Genomic DNA, 21,559 nt, shown 5'->3' on the forward strand with positions numbered 1-21,559 from the left:
AGATGCACTAAACGCCAACATAATGAAAGAACGCTCTTAGAACAAGTCCTGTGAGCAAAAGCCAATCACCTGGGCAAGGAAACAGGCACGATGCCTCAGTATTTGAAGGAATTTGAAGGTATTTGAACTCCTTTGTTGTTCTGTTCCCCCGAATCCCACTCTCCTCCCACCTTGATTTCAGTGCTGAGTCTCATGATGTGGGAATTACAATATGAGTCCAAATCCACAGTTAAAACAACTCTTAATGAACATGTTATAATTGGGACTCCTCTCCCGTGTTGGCAGCCAATCACACCGATGTCAAAGGCAAAGTTAGTGAGTTGCTGCTGGCTCCCTGATGTGCCATTAATTTCCACTCCACTCCCAAACTCACTTACCTTTTCAGGTTAAAATTCCTCCCAGTGAATGGAATCAATTGAAGGGCATTTAGGAATGTCTGGGAGTGTAAGCATACAAAAATTCGAGTGGGAGAAGGCCATTCGGCCACTCGAACCTGCTCTGCCTTTCGACAGAATCAGGGCTGAGCTCGCTGAGGCTTTCTTATGTTGCTACCTTAATGGTGGACTCTTGATTTTCTAAGCTTAAGACTTTGGGGCAAAGGAATTAAACAGTGAGTGAGCTGCAAGTATATCTGCAGGTCAGCAAGCTGTTAGGAAGGCATGTGGTATGTTGGCCTTCATTACAAGAAGACTTGAGTACATGAGCAAAGATGTCTTACAGGAGCTGTACAGATCCTTGGTGAGACTGCACCTGGAGCATTGTGTGCAGTTTTGGCCTCCTTATATCAGAAAGGATGTGCTGACCATCAAGGGCATGCAAGAAAGGTCCACCAAGCTGATTCATGGGATGGCAGGATTGTTGCATGAGGAGAGATTGGGTTGACAAGACCGGTATTCACCTCGAGTTAAGAAGAACGAGAAAGGATCTAATTGAAATGTGCAAAGTTCTGACAGGGCTGGACAGACTGGATGGAGAGATGTTGTTTCCTCTGACTGACTGAGGGATGGGTTCAGAACAAGAGATGACAGCCTCAGGTCACGGGGTAGGCCATTTGGTTCTGAGATGAGGAGAAACGTCTCCACTCAAGAGGGTGGTGAACCTGTGGAATTATCTACCACAGAATGTGGTAGAGACCAAATCACTGAATATATTTAAGAAGGAAATATGATAGATTTCCAGACTCTAAAGGTGTCAAGATGTGTGGGAAGAGTGTGGGAGCATGGGGTTGAGATAAAGGGTCAGCCATGATCATTCTGAATGAGCACGCTTGTAGGGCCGAATGGCCTCCTCCAGTTCCTACATTCTATGTTTCTATATAAGGGCACATTCTATGGGGTCATGGTCTGATGCAGAGCCTGGCTTTCTGGAAGCACAGGCTCACAAATCAACTTTATACAATCAGCGTAGAAACCCCCAGAGCTCTCTCTATGCTCTGTAATGTGTCGGTCAGTGTATCGTTCTGGCAGCCACGTCACAAAAAATCCATCTGTACCAATTGGTACTTTAGATAAGAAACATGCCATTCTTTGATGGGATGTGGGTGTTGTTAACTGGGCCAGCATTTGTTGCCCATCTCTAATTGCCCTTGAACTGAATGGCTTTCTCAGTCATTTCAGAGTCAACTGCAGGGCAGCATGGTGGCGCAGTGGTTAGCACTGCTGCCTCATGGCACCGAGGACCCGGGTTCGATACGGGCCCCAGGTCACTGTCATGTGGAGTTTTCACATTCTTTCCGTGTCTGCGTGGTCTCACCTCCACAACCCAAAGATGTACAGGGTAGGTGGATTGGCCATGCTAAATTGCCCCTTAATTGGAAAAAAATGAATTGGGTACTTTAAATTTAAAAAAAGGAGTCAGCCACGTTGCTGAGGGTCTGGAGTCACATGTAGGCCAGACAGGTGAGGCTGGCAGTTTTCCTTCTGCTGAGGGTGTGTATACCAGATGGGTTGAAATGACAATCAATTCATGAGCGTCATTAACAAAAGTAGTTGTTAATTCCAGATTATTAATTAAATTTATATTCCACCAGTTGCCATGGTGGGATTTGAACCTATGTCCCCAGAACATCCTGGGTCTCTCCAGTGACATTACCCTACATAATAATAATAACCGCTTATTGTTACAAGTAGGCTTCAATGAAAACCCCCCAGTCACCACATTCTGGCACCTGTTCAGGGAGGCCAGTACGGGAATTGAACCTGCACTGCTGCCTTGTTCCACATTACAAGCTAGCTACTTAGCCCACTGTGCTAAACTAGCCCCTGTCTCCCTACCCAATCCCACAGTGTGAGCTGTGAAAGACGTTTACAGGAGTTCCACCTCCACTGTGTGAAAAGAAGGCAATTAAAGAGGATCCGACTGAAATATCAAATCATAGTTAAGATGAACCCAGGATATTATTTCAAAACAAATGTAGGAATGGGATCAAAACAATTACCATTAATTTGGTGAGAAGTGCATTTAGATGAAATATTAAAAATACATTTTTCATTTGAAAAATGTGCAATGTTCATAATAATGAGGTCTTGGAAGCCAATAATAGCTTTAAAAATTCATACTGCAGACCTGGGTTTCGCTGGAAAAAGCAAAATTTATTGCCCATCCCTGATTGCCCTTGAGAAGGTGGTGGTGAGCGGCCTCCTTGAACCGCTGCAGTCTGTGTGGTGTAGGTACACCCACAGTGCTGTAAGGGAGGGAGTTCCAGGATTTTGACCCAGTGACAGTGAAGGAATGGCGATATATTTCCAAGTCAGGATGGTGTGAGGCTGGGAGGGGAAATTCTAGGTGGTGGGGTTCCCAGGTATCTGCCGCCCTTGTCCTTCTAGATGGTACTGGTCATGTGTTTGGGAGTCTTGAGAATTTACATAATGCGGTTGGGTGCAAGGAGGTTTGTGTACCAGGGAACAAGCTTTGATGGACCAGATATTTTTACCTTTGATCTTTCTTATATTATTAATGCAAGAGAAAGACAAAAAGGCAATGTGGTGATGTGCATCACTGTAAATACGCAAGGGGTTAATGTAAATACATGTAGACTAGCTACACACTAGAGGGAGCACCAGAGACATCACACACACACACACACACACACAACCAATAGGTCAGTAAGATAGGACACGGCCAATGGGCATTCATGATTCACACAGAGGTGACACGACCACAGGAGGGCATTACACCAACCCATATACCCATATATAAAGGACACCACGGGCGAGATTCTCCGCCTCCCACGATGGGTCGGAGAATAGCGGGAGGGCCTTCCCAACATTTTTCCCGACCTCCCGCTATTCTCCCCCCACCACGGCCGCCCCCCGACACGAATCGCTGCTCGCGTTTTTTTACGGCGAACAGCGATTCTCCCCTAGCCGATGGGCCGATTTCCCAGGCCTTTAAGGCCGTTTTCACGAGCACCACACCTGCTCTCACCGTTCATGAAAACGGCCGCAAAGTGCCGTTCTGGGGAACCATGGCACCGATTGGCACGGCCGCACCACTCTTTGTTCCTCCGCCGCCCCACTGGATCAGTCCGCGGGGCGGCTGAGGGGCATAACGGCCCGGGCATGCGCGGGTTTCACGCATATGCGTGATGACGTCATCCGCGCATGCGCGGGTTGGAGCCGTCCAATCCGCGCATGCGCGACTGACGTCATCGTGCGCGTCAGCCGCCGTTAACTTTGGCGCGCGAAGTTCGCTAAGCCTGCGATGCCGAGTTTCACGGGGCCCCGCTGCTAGCCCTGACCGCGGAGCAGAATTGGGTCCCGGGAGGGGGCGCGGAGGCTGCCGTGAAACACGGCCGGTTTCACGGCATCCTTCACGACTCTCCGCATTTGCAGAGAATCGCGCCCCACACACATGATCTGCCTCTTTCCAGTGGAGACAGTCAGTGAGTAGAGACACAGGGATTCTCCGCTCCCCACGCCAGGTGGGAGAATAGCGGGAGAGCTGGGCGACTCACGACACGCAGCCCTGGCACCCCCCGCAATTCTCCCACCTCCCAAAAATGGCATGTCGCGGTTTGCCGTTTCTCACGGCGACCGGCGATTCTCCGGCCTGGATGGGCCAAGTGGCCTGACGAACCCGACCAGTTCACGTCGGCGTCAACCACACCTGGTCGCTGCCGGCGTGAACATCGTGCGACTGGTAAGTGTGGGTCCTGTGGGGGGCGGAGGGAGGATCGAGCACCGCGGGCGTGCTCATGAGATGTCTGGCCCGCAATCGGTGCCCACCGATCGTCGGGCCGGCGTCTCTAAAGGACGCACTCTTTTCCCTCCGCCACCCCGTAAGATCAAGCCGCCATGTCTTGCGGGGCAGCGGAGGGGAAGACGGCAACCACGCATGCGCGCATTGGTGCTGGCCAACCTGCGCATGAGCGGCTGACGTCACTTAGGCGCCACAGGCCGCGTCATTACCGGCGTGCCGCTTTACGCAAGCGTCAAGGCCGGGCGCTCAGGATTCACGCGCCACCGCTCCTAGCCCCCTGGGGGGTGGGGGTGGGGGGGGGCGGGGGGAGAATAGGGGGCGAGGAGCGGCCTCCGATGCCGGAGTGAAACACTCCGGGTTTCACTCCGGCGTCGGCTGTTTCTCTCCATTTCGGAGAATCGCGCCCAGGGTTGATTTGATATCACTCCCACCATGTGGATTGTAGCAGACTGGTTAGTCAGTCTGAGTAGCTATAGAAGGATTAACAGTAGTGGTGAACCCGAGTAATAGAAGTGTAAATAGTTTAATAAACGTGTTGAAGTTATCTCCACGTCTGAACCTTTCTTTGTCAAGTGCAGCACAAGGAAGCCGCTTATGCTACACCTAGAGCATAACAAGACAGGCAATATAGATTCCTGACCCACACCCACTACCGGATTCATCCTCAATCTCCTGGGATGGTCGGAGAACCACTGGATTCACCTTTAATCTCCCAGAATAGCTGAGGGAACACCAGATTCACCCTTAATCTCCTGGGATAGCTGAGGGACCACAAAATTTGCTCTCAATCTTCCGGCAGCTGTTAAAAGCAATCAGGTCGATTTTGAAATTATAGATTTCATTAACCGACTCCTGGTGGTCACAGGGTCCATTTAACTGAACGGTGATGGATGATTGCATTTTCAGGTAATATTCCCGTGCAGGAGCAGAGTGATGACAGAATGTTTATGGTGTGGCCGCTCACACGTTCCGCGCTCATGAATGTAGCTGCTTGCTGGCTGGCCGGCTGGTTTACTCCTGGCGGTATTGAGGGCGAGGGAGCTTCGAGTCGAGACTGAGAAAATCTCCCAGCCACCAGTCCAGCCTGGCCTAGAAAACATCAGCAACTCCCTGGGCCCCGGCTGAAAAGAAAGTCCCCAGAATGCGGGAGGTCATATTTCCGCTTCGCTGTTGGTCTAGATAAATTATATTGATTAAAAAAGACCGAAGCCAAACCGAGAAAGCTTTCTATCAATAGACTTGAATCGGAGGCTCACACTAAAATGAGAAATGATGGCTTTCTTGCAAATGGTTTTGGAAATGACAGGTCAACGGGCAATCGATTATGTCATTATGTTGGGGGGGGCACTGTCATGATATGCAGACATGCAGACAATGATATACAGACAGGCAGCTAATGAACACAGAGAACAGAACATGACCAATGAGCAGGCAGGACACTCAGGGGTGGTATCTCATTATAAAAGGCACAAGGCGCTCACACTCCGCCTCTTTCCACTGATGAATATTTACAGAGTGAGTCAGGGTGTATGTACAGTATCACACCTCCAGCATGTGGCTCAGAGCTAGTCTGGTTCAGACAGACAGAGTTACCACACTGAGGTTAGCAGAGAGTCGAACTCATAGAGAACTGTGCTATCCCAGAGTACATAACATGACATGCTACCAGGAGACTGCTTAATCTAGGTGGTTTACCTCAGTCCGTTCCGTGACGACCAGCGAATGTATCCCGGCATCAAGGAGAAGATTCAGGCTCTTCACCAGCTCAGGACTCCGGCAATCTCAGTGCCAACTGGCGGACATTCAAGCAAAAGTTTCTGCTGTACATCGAAGCTTCAGACCTCGTGGGTGAGTCTGATGCAAGGAAGATCGCGCTTCTCCTCTCAACAGCGGGTGATCAAGCCATCAAACTCTTCAACTCTTTTCACTTCACCGAAGGCCAGGACAAGACAAAGTTTCAGACCATCCAGGGCAAGTTTGACAGTCACTCTGAAGCAGACACCAATGAAATCTTCGAGCGCTACATATTCAAACAGCGTCTACAAGGTAAAGATGAATCTTTCAACTCCTTAACTAACCTCCGCCTGCTAGCGCTGTCCTGCAACTTTGGTGATATTGCTGACTCCATGATCAGAGACCAAATCGTTTTTGGAGTTCACTCTGATCCTCTGAGAGAGCAGCTACTGAAAATCAAGCATATGATCCTGCCAGTCACGATTTAAACAAGCACGGTGCATGAGCACGCCAAAAATCGCTATGCCCAGTACAAATCGGCTGAAAATGAGAAACTTGTCGCCCACGAGGCAGAGAGTGTGCAGGCCATCTCCCGGATGCAGCGCCTCAGCATTGAGGAAAGCGGCCATTTCCCGTGCTTTTCCCGGGGCCCCATGCATGCGCGATGCGAACGGGATAACGAAGTGCCGACACCCGCACTGCGCATGTGCGACGACGTGCGGAGCGTCAGGACGCTGACGTCATGATGTGCTCGAACTGCGTCCACTCCCACTTAAGGAAACATTGCCCTGCAAGAGGCAGGCGCTGTTTAAACTGTGGGAAGCCTGGACACTCTGCAGCCTTATGCAGGTCTGCACCACCAGTCAGGGACCAGCGCTCCCAATTCCGACGACGGTGCATTCAGAGTGTGCGACAATTACAGGATTCTGATCCTGGCAGCACAACGGATCCAGAGGGAGACTGCCTGGACTCCGCCTACTGGGTGGGCATCATTATCAAATGTGAATATGCCACATCCAACTCATTACAAATTCAATCCATCCTCGCTATGGTTTCTGCGGACGAATGGCGTGCGGTGATTCAGGTCAACCGCTGCTCCATCCAGTTTAAGCTGGACACAGGTGCTTCTGCCAACCTCCTCTCACAGGCAGATTTCAAACGCATCAAGAAACTCGGCCTTCCAGCAGCCTGCAGGCTCCTGGACTACCACGGAAATGCCATCACGGCACTGGGATCCTGCCATCTACCCGTCTCCAACCGGAGCACCCATAAACGGCTATATTTTGAAATGGTTAAGCTAGGCAGGGCATCCCTACTTGGCGCGTATGCCTGCAAGCAGCTGAACCTCATGCAGCGGGTTTACACAACAACATCCTCCAATGTGGATCTTCAGGCCAGCATTGACAACATCCTCACTCAGTATCCGGATGTGTTCGACGGGATGGGCACGCTGCCATATCGATACAAGATTCTGCTATGACCTGATGCCAAGCCAGTGGTCCATGCATCACACCGGGTCCCGGCTCCGCTGAGCAATCTCCTGAAGGCACAGCTCAAGGATCTTCAGCAACAGAGCATCATTTCCAAGGTAACCGAACCGACTGATTGGGTCAGCTCGATGGTATGTGTTAGAAAGCCTTCGGGTGACTTGTGCATCTGCTTGATCCCAAGGATCTCAATAAGAATATAATGCGTAAACACTACCCCATCCCGAAGCGGGAGGAACTCACCAGTGAGATGGCACACACACATTTTTTTTTCACCAAGTTAGATACATCACATGCGTTTTGGCAAATCCCGCTGGATGAGTCCAGCAGAAGGCTCTGCACCTTCAACACACCGTTTGGCAGGTACTGCTATAATCACATGCCGTTTGCCATTGTCTCAACATTGGAGATCTTCCAATGCATCATGGAGCAGATGATGGAGGGCATTGAAGGGGTTCCTGTGTACGTGGATGACATCATCATATGATCCACGATCCCTGAAGAGCATGTTTCCCGTCTCCAACAGGTATTCCGCTGTGTCCATGGCAATGGCCTGAAGCTGAACAGGTCCAAATGTTGGCATGTCGACACTCAAGTTCCTCGGTGACCAGATCTCTCAGCAGGACATGCGCCCGTACACAGACAAGGTCAAGGCCATTGACGCCATGAAGGTCCCTGAAGACAAGAAGGCGGTGTTGCACTTCCTGGGCATGGTCAATTTTCTGGGCAAGTTCATCCCAAACATGCCTCACACACCACGGCCCCATGAAACCTGGTGAAAAAGTGCACTGCCTTTGAGTGCAAGGCGACCCATCAGGCAGAGTGGTTGGAGCTGAAAGCCAAGCTCACCACTGCACCCGTCTTGGCATTTTATGACCCAGAAAGGGAGACGAAGATCTTGACAGATGCGAGCCAGGATGGCATCGGTGCGGTGCTGCTTCAACACAATGACACTTCATCCTGGGCACCAGTAGCCTACGCATCGAGGGCCATGACGCCCCCAAAACAAGGTATGTGCAAATAGAGAAGGAATGCCTGGGTCTTCTCACTGGCATTCTCAAGTTTCACGACTATGTCTACGACCTGCCGACATTCACTGTCGAGATGGATCATAGGCCTCTGGTCCCCATTATCCACAAGGACCTGAACGACATGACACCTCAGTTGCAGCGCATCCTCCTCAAACTCAGAAGGTATGACTTTGACTTAGTGTACTCGCCTGGCAAGGAGCTCATCATCGCTGATGCATTGTCCCGCTCCATCACATTGCCTAGTGAACTGCAGGAAATCATCCGGCAGATTGAATCACAGTTGCAGCTGTGTGCTAGAATCTTCCCGGCGTCTGATGAGGTGGTGGTTCGTATCCGCGAGGAGACAGCCAAAGACCCCCCTTGCAGCGTGTCATGCACCACCTCGCCAATGGCTGGCAGAAAGGGCAGTGATTGATGGTATCCTCTTCAAGCTGGACCGGATTGTCGTTCCACGCAGTCTCCAGAGCTTGGTGCTCAATCAAATCCATGAGGGGCACCTGGGTGTCGAGAAGTCCAGACGTAGAGCCAGGCAGGCTGGCCCGGTATTAGCCAGGACACCTCGAACATGGTCCTCAACTATGTGACCTGCCAATGCTTCCAGCCAGCGCAGAGCAAGGAGACGCTCCAGCAGCATAAAATCAAGACCTCCACGTGGTCCAAGGTTGGCATCAACCTCTTTCGTGCGAATGGTCGTGACTATGTGTTGATTATTGACTATTTCTCCAATTACCCTGAAGTCGTGAAGCTCTCAGACCTCACATCTCGGACCGTCATCAAGGCCTGTAGGGAGACATTCTCCAGGCATGGTATCCCACTCACTGTCATGAGTGACAATGGCCCGTGCTTCAACAGCCACATGTGGTCTATGTTTGCCAAGTCATACCATTTCAAACATGTCACTTCCAGCCCACACTATCCGCAGTCCAATGGGAAGGTTGAGAAAGGGGTGCACATTGTGAAATAGCTCATCTGCAAGGCTGTGGATTCTGCTTCTGACATCTACCTCGAGCTGCTTGCGTACAGGGCGACTCCACTGTCCACTGGCATGTTGCCGGCTCAACTCCTGATGAACAGGGACCTGCGGGCGACACTTCCATCCATACACTTGCCCAACCTGGATCACCTCCCGGTGCTGCAGAAGGTGCAACAACCCCGAAACCAGCAAAAGCAGGGCTATGATGCTCATGCCACTGATTTGCCCGTGTTATCCCTGGCAGACACTGTCAGGATCAAGATACCGGATGGTGGCTGGTCTGCTCCAGCTGTCGTTGTTCGACAGGCTGCGCCCCGCTTGTATGTTGTACATATGGCTGATGGTTCTGTTGTGCGACAAAACAGACGGGCACTGCGCAAAGTTGCCTGCCCACAACCACTTTCTTCTCCGTTGTTTTGCCACCTCCTGATACCTTAAACTACGAGGCCACCAGCCAGCCTGTCAAGGCGCCATCGTCCCCACCACCACTTCTCCGGCGCAAGCCCAGAGACTGGACTTATGAACATTTGTTTTGTTTGTTATGTTCTGTTTTCTCACATTAGACAGCTGTCTTCACATGTAAATACATTCACATATGCCCCCGCTTATAAATACGTGAATATATGCCACCACATGTAAGTACGTTCCCATATGCCAACAAAACATAGAAAAAAGGGAGATGTCATAATATACAGACATACAGATAATGATATACAGACAGGCAGCTAATGAACACAGAGAACAGAACATGACCAATGAACAGGCAGTACACTCAGGGGTGGTATCTCATTATAAAAGGCACAAGGCCCTCACACTCCGCCTCTTTCCACTGATGAACATCTACAGAGTGAGTCAGGGTGTATGTACAGTATCGCACCTCCAGCACGTGGCTAAGAGTTAGTCTGGTTCAGTCAGACAGAGTAACCACACTTAGGTTAGCAGAGAGTCGAACTCATAGAGAACTGTGCTAACTGTGCTACTGGTTCAATAAATCAGATTGAACTAACTTCAAGGTCTGGAGTATCTTTTGGTTAAAGCTGCATCCAGTTGCAGTCTGTGTTATCCAGAGTACATAACACAACAGGGACAAATCTGCAGGAATATCTTCACTCTGAGTTGGCAGCCTCGGCCTGTGTGACAGGGTCAAGAGCATCCTGAGGAAGTGGGAGAGCTCGGTTCAAAAGCAGGACTTTGCCCAGGAGACCACTGACAAGTCTGCCCCCGCAGTTGATGATGGACTTTTCAGTGAAGGGGCTGCACGTTCCCCTCAACGCTTTGATTGTGATATTATTTCTCCACTGCTTCAGCCTAAATTCCTGTCACAGGCTCATTCTTGTGAGAGTAATATTTTGATCCCAGTGCAGAGGCACAAAAACCAAAGCAGTCAGCAGAGGTCAACTTTCTGTGGTGATATCTGACTGCATGACGGACCAAACAAACTCAACCTGCCTAAGTGAGACCCCTAGTACCTTAGACTAAAACCACAGGTCCTTCTTTAATGGGATACTCAAGGCAATTCTATCACCACCAGCTGCAACCATTTGTGGTAGTCACCACTGATGTATATATTGTATATAGAGGATGTCGGTGTAGGTGTTTTGTGGTAAGGCCCTGTACTACAGGTATGGGGGTCCTTCCCTGCCTGCTGGCCCCGCCCAGTAGGTGGAGTATAAATATGTGTGCTCCCAGTACAGCAGCCATTTCGCCAGCTGCTGTGGGTGGCCACACATCTTAGTGTAATAAAGCCTCGACTGCATCCAACTATCATCATTGTGTAATTGATCGTGCATCAATTTATTATACTAAGTTGTCAGAAGATGGATCTCCGCATCAAGCTGGATCGCCTGCAGCTGGATCCGCAAGCAGACAACGCCAAAAAGGACTTTCAACATTGGCTAGCCTCTTTCGAAGCATACATCGGATCTGTGGCTGACGCAATTCCAGAAGCTCAGAAGATTCAGATTGTCTACACGCGGCTGAGTTCCAACGTTTTCCACTTATCCAGGATGCGCCGGTCTACGCGGAAGCCATGGTGCTACTGAAGGAAAACTACGTTCAGCGGACTAACACGCTCTACGCCAGGCACCTCCTCTCCACTCGTCGTCAGCTTCCTGGTGAGTCAGTGGAAGATTTCTGGCGCGCCCTGATTCCCCGAGTTGGAGACTGTGACTGTCAGGCCGTCACGGCCACGGAACACTCAAACTTGCTCATGAGAGATGCTTTTGTCACAGGGGAAGGGTCCGATTACATCCAACAGCGTCTCTTAGAAGGGGCCACGCTCGACCTCGCGGAGACAAAAAAGCTAGCGCTCTCGCTTCGCACAACCAGGCCTACGCCCCCGGCCGCGCGGCCCACCCCTCCTGCGCATCGCGGACTCCGCAGACGGCCGCCCCATTGTGGACCCCATCAGCGACACCCCCCAGCCAACTCCATGCCTGTGCCGCGCGGCAGCCAACCAACCCCGGGGGTCCCAAATGTTACTTGTGTGGGCAGCCTAATCACCCCCGACAGCGCTGCCCAGCCCGGAGCGCCCTTTGCAAGGCCTGTGGCAAAAAGGGACACTTTGCTGCAGTGTGCCAGGCCCGCGCAGTCGCCGCTATTGTTCCGACTCCCCCCACGTGCAACCAGTGGGTGCCGCCATCTTCCCCTCCTCGGACCACGTGTGGCCCGTGGGCACCGCCATCTTGTTCGACCCCCACCACGTGCGGCCCGTGGGCACCGCCATCTTGTTCTCTCAAGATCTTTGGGTTCCGCCATCTTGTCTTCCCCACGACAAGTGCGGCCCATGGGCGTCGCCATCTTACCAGGACCCATGCCCCCCCGGGCACCTCATCGCCTGCCACCATCGATGACCAGCCGCGTCTCGCCTCGGTCACAATTGACCAGTCTCGCCCACACAACCTGTCAACTGCTTCCACCAACATGAAAATCGATGGGCACAAGATCTACTGTTTGCTGGACTCCGGGAGCACCGAGAGCTTCATTCATCCCAATACAGTAAGGCGCTGCTCCCTCGCGGTACACCCTGCCAACCAGAGAATCTCCCTGGCCTCCGGGTCCCACTCCGTGGTGATCCGGCGGTACTGCATAGCCACTCTCACTGTCCAGGGTGTGGAGTTCAGCGGCTTGCGCCTCTACGTCCTCCCCAAACTCTGCGCTGCCCTACTACTCGGCCTGGACTTCCAGTGCAACCTCCAGAGCCTAACACTGAAATTCAGCGGGCCCCTACCACCCCTTACTGTGTGCGGCTTCACGACCCTAAAGGTCGACCCACCTTCCCTATTTTCAAACTTAACTCCGGATTGCAAACTCGTCGCCACCAGGAGCAGATGGTACAGCGCCCAGGACAAGACCTTCATCAGGTCCGACGTCCAGCGACTGCTTCGGGAAGGCATCATCAAGGTCAGCAACAGCCCCTGGAGAGCCCAAGTAGTAGTGGTGAAAACTGGGGAGAAACACAGAATGGTGGTGGACTACATCCAGGTACACGCAGCTTGACGCATACCCCCTCCCACACATTTCTGATATGGTCAATCAGATTGCACAGTACCGGGACTTCTCAACTGTGGACCTGAAATCTGCCTACCACCAGCTCCCCATCTGTAAGGCGGACCGCCCATACACTGCCTTTGAAGCAGATGGCCGCCTTTACCACTTTCTCAGGGTTCCCTTTGGCGTCACCAACGGGGTCTCAGTTTTCCAATGGGAAATGGACCAAATAGTTGACCGGTACGGATTGTGGGCCACCTTCCCGTACCTGGACAATGTCACCATCTGCGGCCACGATCAGCAGGACCATGATGCCAATCTTGCCAAATTTCTCCACACCATCACTCTCCTCAACCTAACTTATAACAAGGAGAAGTGTGTGTTCAGCATGAACCGCTTAGCCATCCTCTGCTATGTGGTCCAGAACGGAGATCTGGGGCCCGATCCCAATCGCATGCGCCCCCTCATGGAACTCCCCCTTTCCTACTGCCCCAAGGCCCTCAAACGATGCCGGGGGTTCTTCTCTTATTACGCCCAGTGGGTCCCAAACTATGATCAAGGCCCGTCCGCTCATTCAACCCACTCTGTTTCCCCTAACGGCCGAGGCTCACCAGGCCTTCAACCGTATTAAGGCTGACATCGCCAAGGCCGCGATGCACACAGTCGACGAGATGTTACCATTTCAAGTCGAGAGCGACGCATCAGATGTCGCTCTAGCCACCACCCACAACCAGGCAGGCAGGCCCATGGCATTTTTCTCACGAACCCTACACGCCTCCGAAATTCGGCATTCCTCCGTTGAAAAAGAGGCCCAAGCCATCGTTGAAGCTGTGCGGCATTGGAGGCATTACCTGACCGGCAGGAGATTCACTCTCCTCACTGACCAACGGTCGGTTGCTTTCATGTTTAACAACACACAGCGGGGCAAGATCAAAAATGATAAAATCTTGAGGTGGAGGATCAAGCTCTCCACCTACAACTACGAGATTTTGTATCGCCCCGGTAAGCTCAACGAGGTACATGTGCCAGCGCACAAGTGGACCAACTCCGGACTCTGCACGACAACCTCTGTCACCCGGGGGTCACATGTTTTTACCATTTCATCAAGGCTCGCAATCTGCCCTACTCCATTGAGGAGGTCAGCGCTATCACCAGAGACTGCCAGGTCTGCGTGGAGTGCAAACCCCACTTCAACCGGCCAGACCGTGCACGCCTGGTGACAGCCTCCCGCCCCTTTGAACGCCTCAGCGTGGACTTCAAAGGGCCTCTCCCCTCCATCGACCGTAACACGTACTTCCTCAGTGTTGTCGATGAGTATTCCAGATTCCCCTTCGCCATCCCAGGCCCCGATATGATGTCTGCCACCCCCATCAAAGCCCTCAACACCATCTTCGCTCTGTTCGGCTTCCCCGCCTATGTCCACAGCGACCGTGGATCCTCATTAATGAGCGATGAGCTGCGTCAGTTCCTGCTCAACAGGGGCATTGCTTTGAGCAGGACGACCAACTATAACCCCCGTGGAAACAGGCAGGTGGAGAGGGAGAATGGGACAGTCTGGAGGGCCATCCAGCTGGCCCTACAGGCCAGAAATCTCCCGGCCTCCCGCTGGCAGGAGGTCCTTCCCGACGCCCTGCACTCCATTCGGTCGCTACTGTGCACCGTGACTAATGAAAAACCCCATGAACGTCTCTTTGTCTTCCCTTGGAAGTCCACCTCCGGGGTGTCGCTCCCGACTTGGCTCGCAGCTCCAGGACCCGTACTCCTCCGTAAAAGCGTACAACTCCACAAGGCGGACCCGTTGGTTGAGAGGATACAGATACTTCACGCTAACCCACAGTATGCCTACGTAGCGTACCCCGACGGCCGCCAAGATACTGTCTCCCTCAGGGACCTGGCACCAGCTGGTTCCCCACACACACCCCCCCCTCCGACCCGGTGCCACCCTCCACTCCCCTGGCGCACCCCACCGCAGCCCCCGCTCTGGGACAATCCGTCCTCCCCTTGCCCACACCCGAGGATGAAGAGGATTTCGGCACGCTCCCGGAGTCACCGATGATCAAACCGACACCGGAATCACCGCCAGCACTGCGGTGCTCCCGACGGCAGATCAAGGCTCCGGACCGACTGAATCTGTAACATGACCAGGACTTTTAAAACACCATCCCTCTGTACATAATTTTCCCCTCCACCCCGCTGGACTCAATTTTTTTTTGCTCTCTGTACTTCGAAAAGTCTACCTGTATATATTTCTCCACCACCCCCGCCGGACTCAATCTTAACAGGGGGTGAATGTGGTCGTCACCACTGATGTATATATTGTATATAGAGGATGTCGGTGTAGGTGTTTTGTGGTAAGGCCCTGTACTACAGGTACGGGGGTAGTTCCCTGTCTGCTGGCTCCGCCCAGTAGGCGGAGTATAAATATGTGTGCTCCCAGTACAGCAGCCACTTCGCCAGCTGCTGTAGGAGGCCACACATCTTAGTGTAATAAAGCCTCGATTGCATCCAACTCTCGCCTTCGTGTAATTGATTGTGCATCACCATTCAAACTTTTTAGAGTAGCCGAAGTCCCGACGGCGAATTTCTGACATAGTCCCAACCGTTCGGGCAACTCGCGAGGCGGCTGCGGACTCAGTCCGCGGCAGCCATGGTCAGGGGCGGGCGATCGGAGGGCAGGGGGGGCCTCAGGGGAGGCTGTGCCTTTATTGTGCGGACAGCCCGGGTGAGGCTCGTGGCTGATTGGGGGCACTATTTCCACCGTCCAGCTCCGTGGTCGGAGTCTGCCATGGAGCACGGCACGGCCGCTGGAGGCCGCTGTGCACATGTGCAGCCTCTAACCTGGAAGTGCGGGGTGGGGGGGGGGGGGGGGGGGGGGGGGGCTGGTGGTTTTGTATCTACAGCTGGAGCTGTGAGCTTCACGACGGCTCCCTGGTAGCCCCCTGCAGAGCTGTGAATCTGTGGCCTTTTGGCACCAGTTCTTGTGGCATAAAAGACCACAGTTTTCACCACGGCTTGGGGACATGGTCCCTAAAACGGAGAATCCAGCCCCAGAAGTGGAGGACTTGAACTTTTTGAGGAGAGTTGTGGAGCTGGAGGAGGTGAAAATTCCGGTCAAGGATGAGAATTCTAAACTATGGGAGACATTGGGGGCCAGAACTGGGGTGATGGCCAAATGGCACTTTGGTCTGGGTTAGGATGCAAGAAGGTGATTTAGAGCAGTTGAGGTTTATAGAGGGTGGAAGATGTGAGGTTGGTCAGAAGGGTATTGGAATCGTCACTTCAGGAGGTGACAGAAGCAAAGAAGAGAGTTCCCGCAGCAGATTAAGTTGAAGAAGGGAGGGAGGTGGTTGCTGTTATATGGAATGAAATGGGGAGACTTTGTGATGGGTAAGGTAAGGGGACAGATAGGATGCTGAGATAGTGAAGGGCTTGCTTCACAACCCACAGGGTGCCTGACCTCTCCCACAGGGTGCCTGACCTCTCCCACAGGGTGCCTGACCTCTCCCACAGGGTGCCTGACCTCTCCCGCAGAGTGCCTGACCTCTCCCGCAGGGTGCCTGACCTCTCCCGCAGGGTGCCTGACCTCTCCCAGAGGGTGCCTGACCTCTCCCACGGGGGCCTGACCTCTCCCGCAGGGGGCCTGACCTCTCCCGCAGGGGGCCTGACCTCTCCCGCAGGGGTCCTGACCTCTCCCACAGGGGGCCTGACCTCTCCCACAGGGGGCCTGACCTCTCCCACAGGGGGCCTGACCTCTCCCACAGGGTGCCTGACCTCTCCCACAGGGTGCCTGACCTCTCCCACAGGGTGCCTGACCTCTCCCGCAGGGTGCCTGACCTCTCACGCAGGGTGCCTGACCTCTCCCGCAGGGTGCCTGACCTCTCCCGCAGGGTGCCTGACCTCTCCCAGAGGGTGCCTGCCCTCTCCCACGGGGGCCTGACCTCTCCCGCAGGGGGCCTGACCTCTCCCGCAGGGGGCCTGACCTCTCCCGCAGGGGGCCTGACCTCTCCCACAGGGGGCCTGACCTCTCCCACAGGGGGCCTGACCTCTCCCGCAGGGTGCCTGACCTCTCCCGCAGGGTGCCTGACCGCTCCAACAGAGTGCCTGACCTCTCCCGCAGGGTGCCTGACCTCTCCCAGAGGGTGCCTGACCTCTCCCACGGGGGCCTGACCTCTCCCGCAGGGGGCCTGACCTCTCCCGCAGGGGGCCTGACCTCTCCCGCAGGGGGCCTGACCTCTCCCTCAGGGGGCCTGACCTCTCCCACAGGGGGCCTGACCTCTCCCACAGGGTGCCTGACCTCTCCCACAGGGTGCCTGACCTCTCCCACAGGGTGCCTGACCTCTCCCACAGGGTGCCTGACCTCTCCCACAGGGTGCCTGACCTCTCCCGCAGGGTGCCTGACCTCTCCCGCAGGGTGCCTGACCTCTCCCGCAGGGTGCCTGACCTCTCCCGCAGGGTGCCTGACCTCTCCCAGAGGGTGCCTGACCTCTCCCACGGGGGCCTGACCTCTCCCGCAGGGGGCCTGACCTCTCCCGCAGGGGGCCTGACCTCTCCCACAGGGGGCCTGACCTCTCCCACAGGGGGCCTGACCTCTCCCGCAGGGTGCCTGACCTCTCCCGCAGGGTGCCTGACCGCTCCAACAGGGTGCCTGACCTCTCCCGCAGGGTGCCTGACCGCTCCCACAGGGGGCCTGACCTCTCCCACAGGGGGCCTGACCTCTCCCACAGGGTGCCTGACCTCTCACGCAGGGTGCCTGACCTCTCCCGCAGGGTGCCTGACCTCTCCCGCAGGGTGCCTGACCTCTCCCAGAGGGTGCCTGCCCTCTCCCACGGGGGCCTGACCTCTCCCGCAGGGGGCCTGACCTCTCCCGCAGGGGGCCTGACCTCTCCCGCAGGGGGCCTGACCTCTCCCACAGGGGGCCTGACCTCTCCCACAGGGGGCCTGACCTCTCCCGCAGGGTGCCTGACCTCTCCCGCAGGGTGCCTGACCGCTCCAACAGAGTGCCTGACCTCTCCCGCAGGGTGCCTGACCTCTCCCAGAGGGTGCCTGACCTCTCCCACGGGGGCCTGACCTCTCCCGCAGGGGGCCTGACCTCTCCCGCAGGGGGCCTGACCTCTCCCGCAGGGGGCCTGACCTCTCCCGCAGGGGGCCTGACCTCTCCCACAGGGGGCCTGACCTCTCCCACAGGGTGCCTGACCTCTCCCACAGGGTGCCTGACCTCTCCCACAGGGTGCCTGACCTCTCCCACAGGGTGCCTGACCTCTCCCACAGGGTGCCTGACCTCTCCCGCAGGGTGCCTGACCTCTCCCGCAGGGTGCCTGACCTCTCCCGCAGGGTGCCTGACCTCTCCCGCAGGGTGCCTGACCTCTCCCAGAGGGTGCCTGACCTCTCCCACGGGGGCCTGACCTCTCCCGCAGGGGGCCTGACCTCTCCCGCAGGGGGCCTGACCTCTCCCACAGGGGGCCTGACCTCTCCCACAGGGGGCCTGACCTCTCCCGCAGGGTGCCTGACCTCTCCCGCAGGGTGCCTGACCGCTCCAACAGGGTGCCTGACCTCTCCCGCAGGGTGCCTGACCGCTCCCACAGGGGGCCTGACCTCTCCCACAGGGGGCCTGACCTCTCCCCCAGGGTGCCTGACCTCTCCCGCAGGGTGCCTGACCTCTCCCGCAGGGGGCCTGACCTCTCCCGCAGGGGGCCTGACCTCTCCCGCAGGGGGCCTGACCTCTCCCGCAGGGGGCCTGACCTCTCCCGCAGGGGGCCTGACCTCTCCCACAGAGTGCCTGACCTCTCCCACAGAGTGCCTGACCTCTCCCACAGGGTTCCTCACCATCACCACAGGGTGTCCTGGCGTTACATCCAAAGCCGTACCCTGGCTAACTAAACAAGTCCCCCAAGTCCGGCCTCCTGCTGGGACTTTGACTTTTCAGGCATATCCAGGCTTTTTGCTATGACGGAGAGCCCGCTCGCTACCAGGGCGAAAATCATGGCCTCAAAAGTTTTTCACCCAGTGTCTGGGAAATCGAACCCAAAGATTAGTCCGTCAACGTAACATTTATTGGCTTCTATCCTCTGCTTCCCCTTTCCCAGCTATCATTGTTAGAGACTTAGCAAATGAACATGGCAAATAAACAGAAGCCAAATAGAAAATTAATAATCCACATTCCTATACCAATTACATTATATTTTATAACTACAGTGCAGATTCTTTAATTAAATAAATGCCTTGTAATTAACTAAATGCTAAAGTCCAATAAATTGCTTGTCAGAAATAAGGCTTCCAGGCAATAATTTGATGGTTGAGGAGACTAGAATCAATGGATGTTCACATGAGATGTTATACATCACTCGTCAGATCATCGTGCCCAGATTCAATTTACATAATCAGCCTTTCACCAATTGAGCTGTCTCGGGGGAGATCCTGCATTCCGGTTGTAGAAACCCACCACAACTCTGGAGATCCCTTCACAATCTTCCCTAGCCACAGTAAAGAGGACATCCATTTATATAGCGCCTATCCCAACTGCACCAGAGTACTTTACAGCCAATTAAATCCTTTTTGAAGTGTGATCACTGCTGCAATGTAGGATATGTGATTTACACAGAGCAAGCAGCAATGAGATCATGACCAGATAATGTGCTTGAGTGAAGTCAGTTCAGGGGTGAACACCAGGCACTGTGAAGAATCTTCTTGTTCCACTTTGAAATGGTGGCATGGGCTCTTCATAGAATAATAGAATGTACAGTGCAGAAGGAGGGTATTCGGCCCATCTAGTCTGGACCGGCCCTTGGAAACAGCACCCGAATCAAGCCCTATCCCCGTAACCCAGTAACCCCACTTAACCTTTTTAGACGCTAAGGGCAGTTTAGCATGGCCAATCCACCTAACCCGCACATCTTTGGACTGTGGGAGGAAACCGGAGCACCCGGAGGAAACCCACGGGGAGGACGTGCAGACTCCGCAGAGACAGTGACCCAAGCTGGGAGTCGAACCTGGGACCCTGGAGCTGTGAAGCAACAGAGCTAACCATTGTGCTACCGTGCTGTCCAGGCAGGATTTTAGTTTAGTTCTCATCGGAAAAATGGCACCTCCGACAGCTTAGCACCCCCTCAAAACTGAGCATCCATGAGGTGATGCCGGCCGTCAACAGCAGTACAATTGTACCCAGCCACAGTTCTGTAACATAAGAAGAACATAAGAACTAGGAGCAGGAGTAGGCCATCTGGCCCCTCGAGCCTGCTCCGCCATTCAATGAGATCATGGCTGATCTTTTGTGGACTCAGCTCCACTTTCTGGCCCGAACACCATAACCCTTAATCCCTTTATTCTTCAAAAAACTATCTATCTTTACCTTAAAAACATGTAATGAAGGAGCCTCAACTGCTTCACTGGGCAAGGAATTCCATAGATTCACAACCCTTTGGGTGAAGAAGTTCCTCCTAAACTCAGTCCTAAATCTACTTCCCCTTATTTTGAGGCTATGTCCCCTAGTTCTGCTTTCACCCGCCAGTGGAAACAACCTGCCCCTATCTATCCTATCTATTCCCTTCATAATTTTAAATGTTTCTATAAGCTCCCCCCTCATCCTTCTAAATTCCAACGAGTACAGTCCCAGTCGACTCAACCTCTCCTCATAATCCAACCCCTTCAGCTCTGGGATTAACCTAGTGAATCTCCTCTGCACACCCGCCAGTGCCAGTATGTCCTTTTCTCAAGTAAGGAGACCAAAACTGAACACAATACTCCAGGTGTGGCCTCACTAACACCTTATACAATTGCAGCATAACCTCCCTAGTCTTAAACTCCATCCCTCTAGCAATGAAGGACAAAATTCCATTTGCCTTCTTAATCACCTATTGCCCCTGTAAACCAACTGTTTGTGACTCATGCACTAGCACACCCAAGTCTCTCTGCACAGCGGCATGCTTTAATATTTTATCTTTTAAATAATAATCCCGTTTGCTGTTATTCCTACCAAAATGGATAACCTCACATTTGTCAACATTGTATTCCATCTGCCAGACCCTTGCCCATTCACTTAACCTATCCAAATCCCTCTGCAGACTTCCAGTATCCTCTGCACTTTTCGCTTTACCACTCATCTTAGTGTCATCTGCAAACTTGGACACATTGCCCTTGGTCCCCAACTCCAAATCATCTATGTAAATTGTGAACAATTGTGGGCCCAACACGGATCCCTGAGGGACACCACTAGCTACTGATTGCCAACCAGAGAAACACCCATTAATCCCCACTCTTTGCTTTCTATTAATTAACCAATCCTCTATCCATGCTACTACTTTACTCTTAATGCCATGCATCTTTATCTTATGCAGCAACCTTTTGTGTGGCACCTTGTCAAAGGCTTTCTGGAAGTCCAGATATACCACATCTATCGGCTCCCCGTTATCTACTGCACTGGTAATGTCCTCAAAAAATTTCACTAAATTAGTTAGGCATGACCTGCCCTTTATGAACCCATGCTGCGCCTGCCCAATGGGACAATTTCTATACAGATGCCTCGCTATTTCTTCCTTGATGATAGATTCCAGCATCTTCCCTACTACCGAAGTTAAGCTCACTGGCCTATAATTTCCTGCTTTCTACCTACCTCCTTTTTTAAACAGTGGTGTCACGTTTGCTAATTTCCA

Source organism: Scyliorhinus canicula, chromosome 9 (genome assembly GCF_902713615.1).
Source record: "Scyliorhinus canicula chromosome 9, sScyCan1.1, whole genome shotgun sequence".
NCBI classification, from domain to species: domain Eukaryota; kingdom Metazoa; phylum Chordata; class Chondrichthyes; order Carcharhiniformes; family Scyliorhinidae; genus Scyliorhinus; species Scyliorhinus canicula.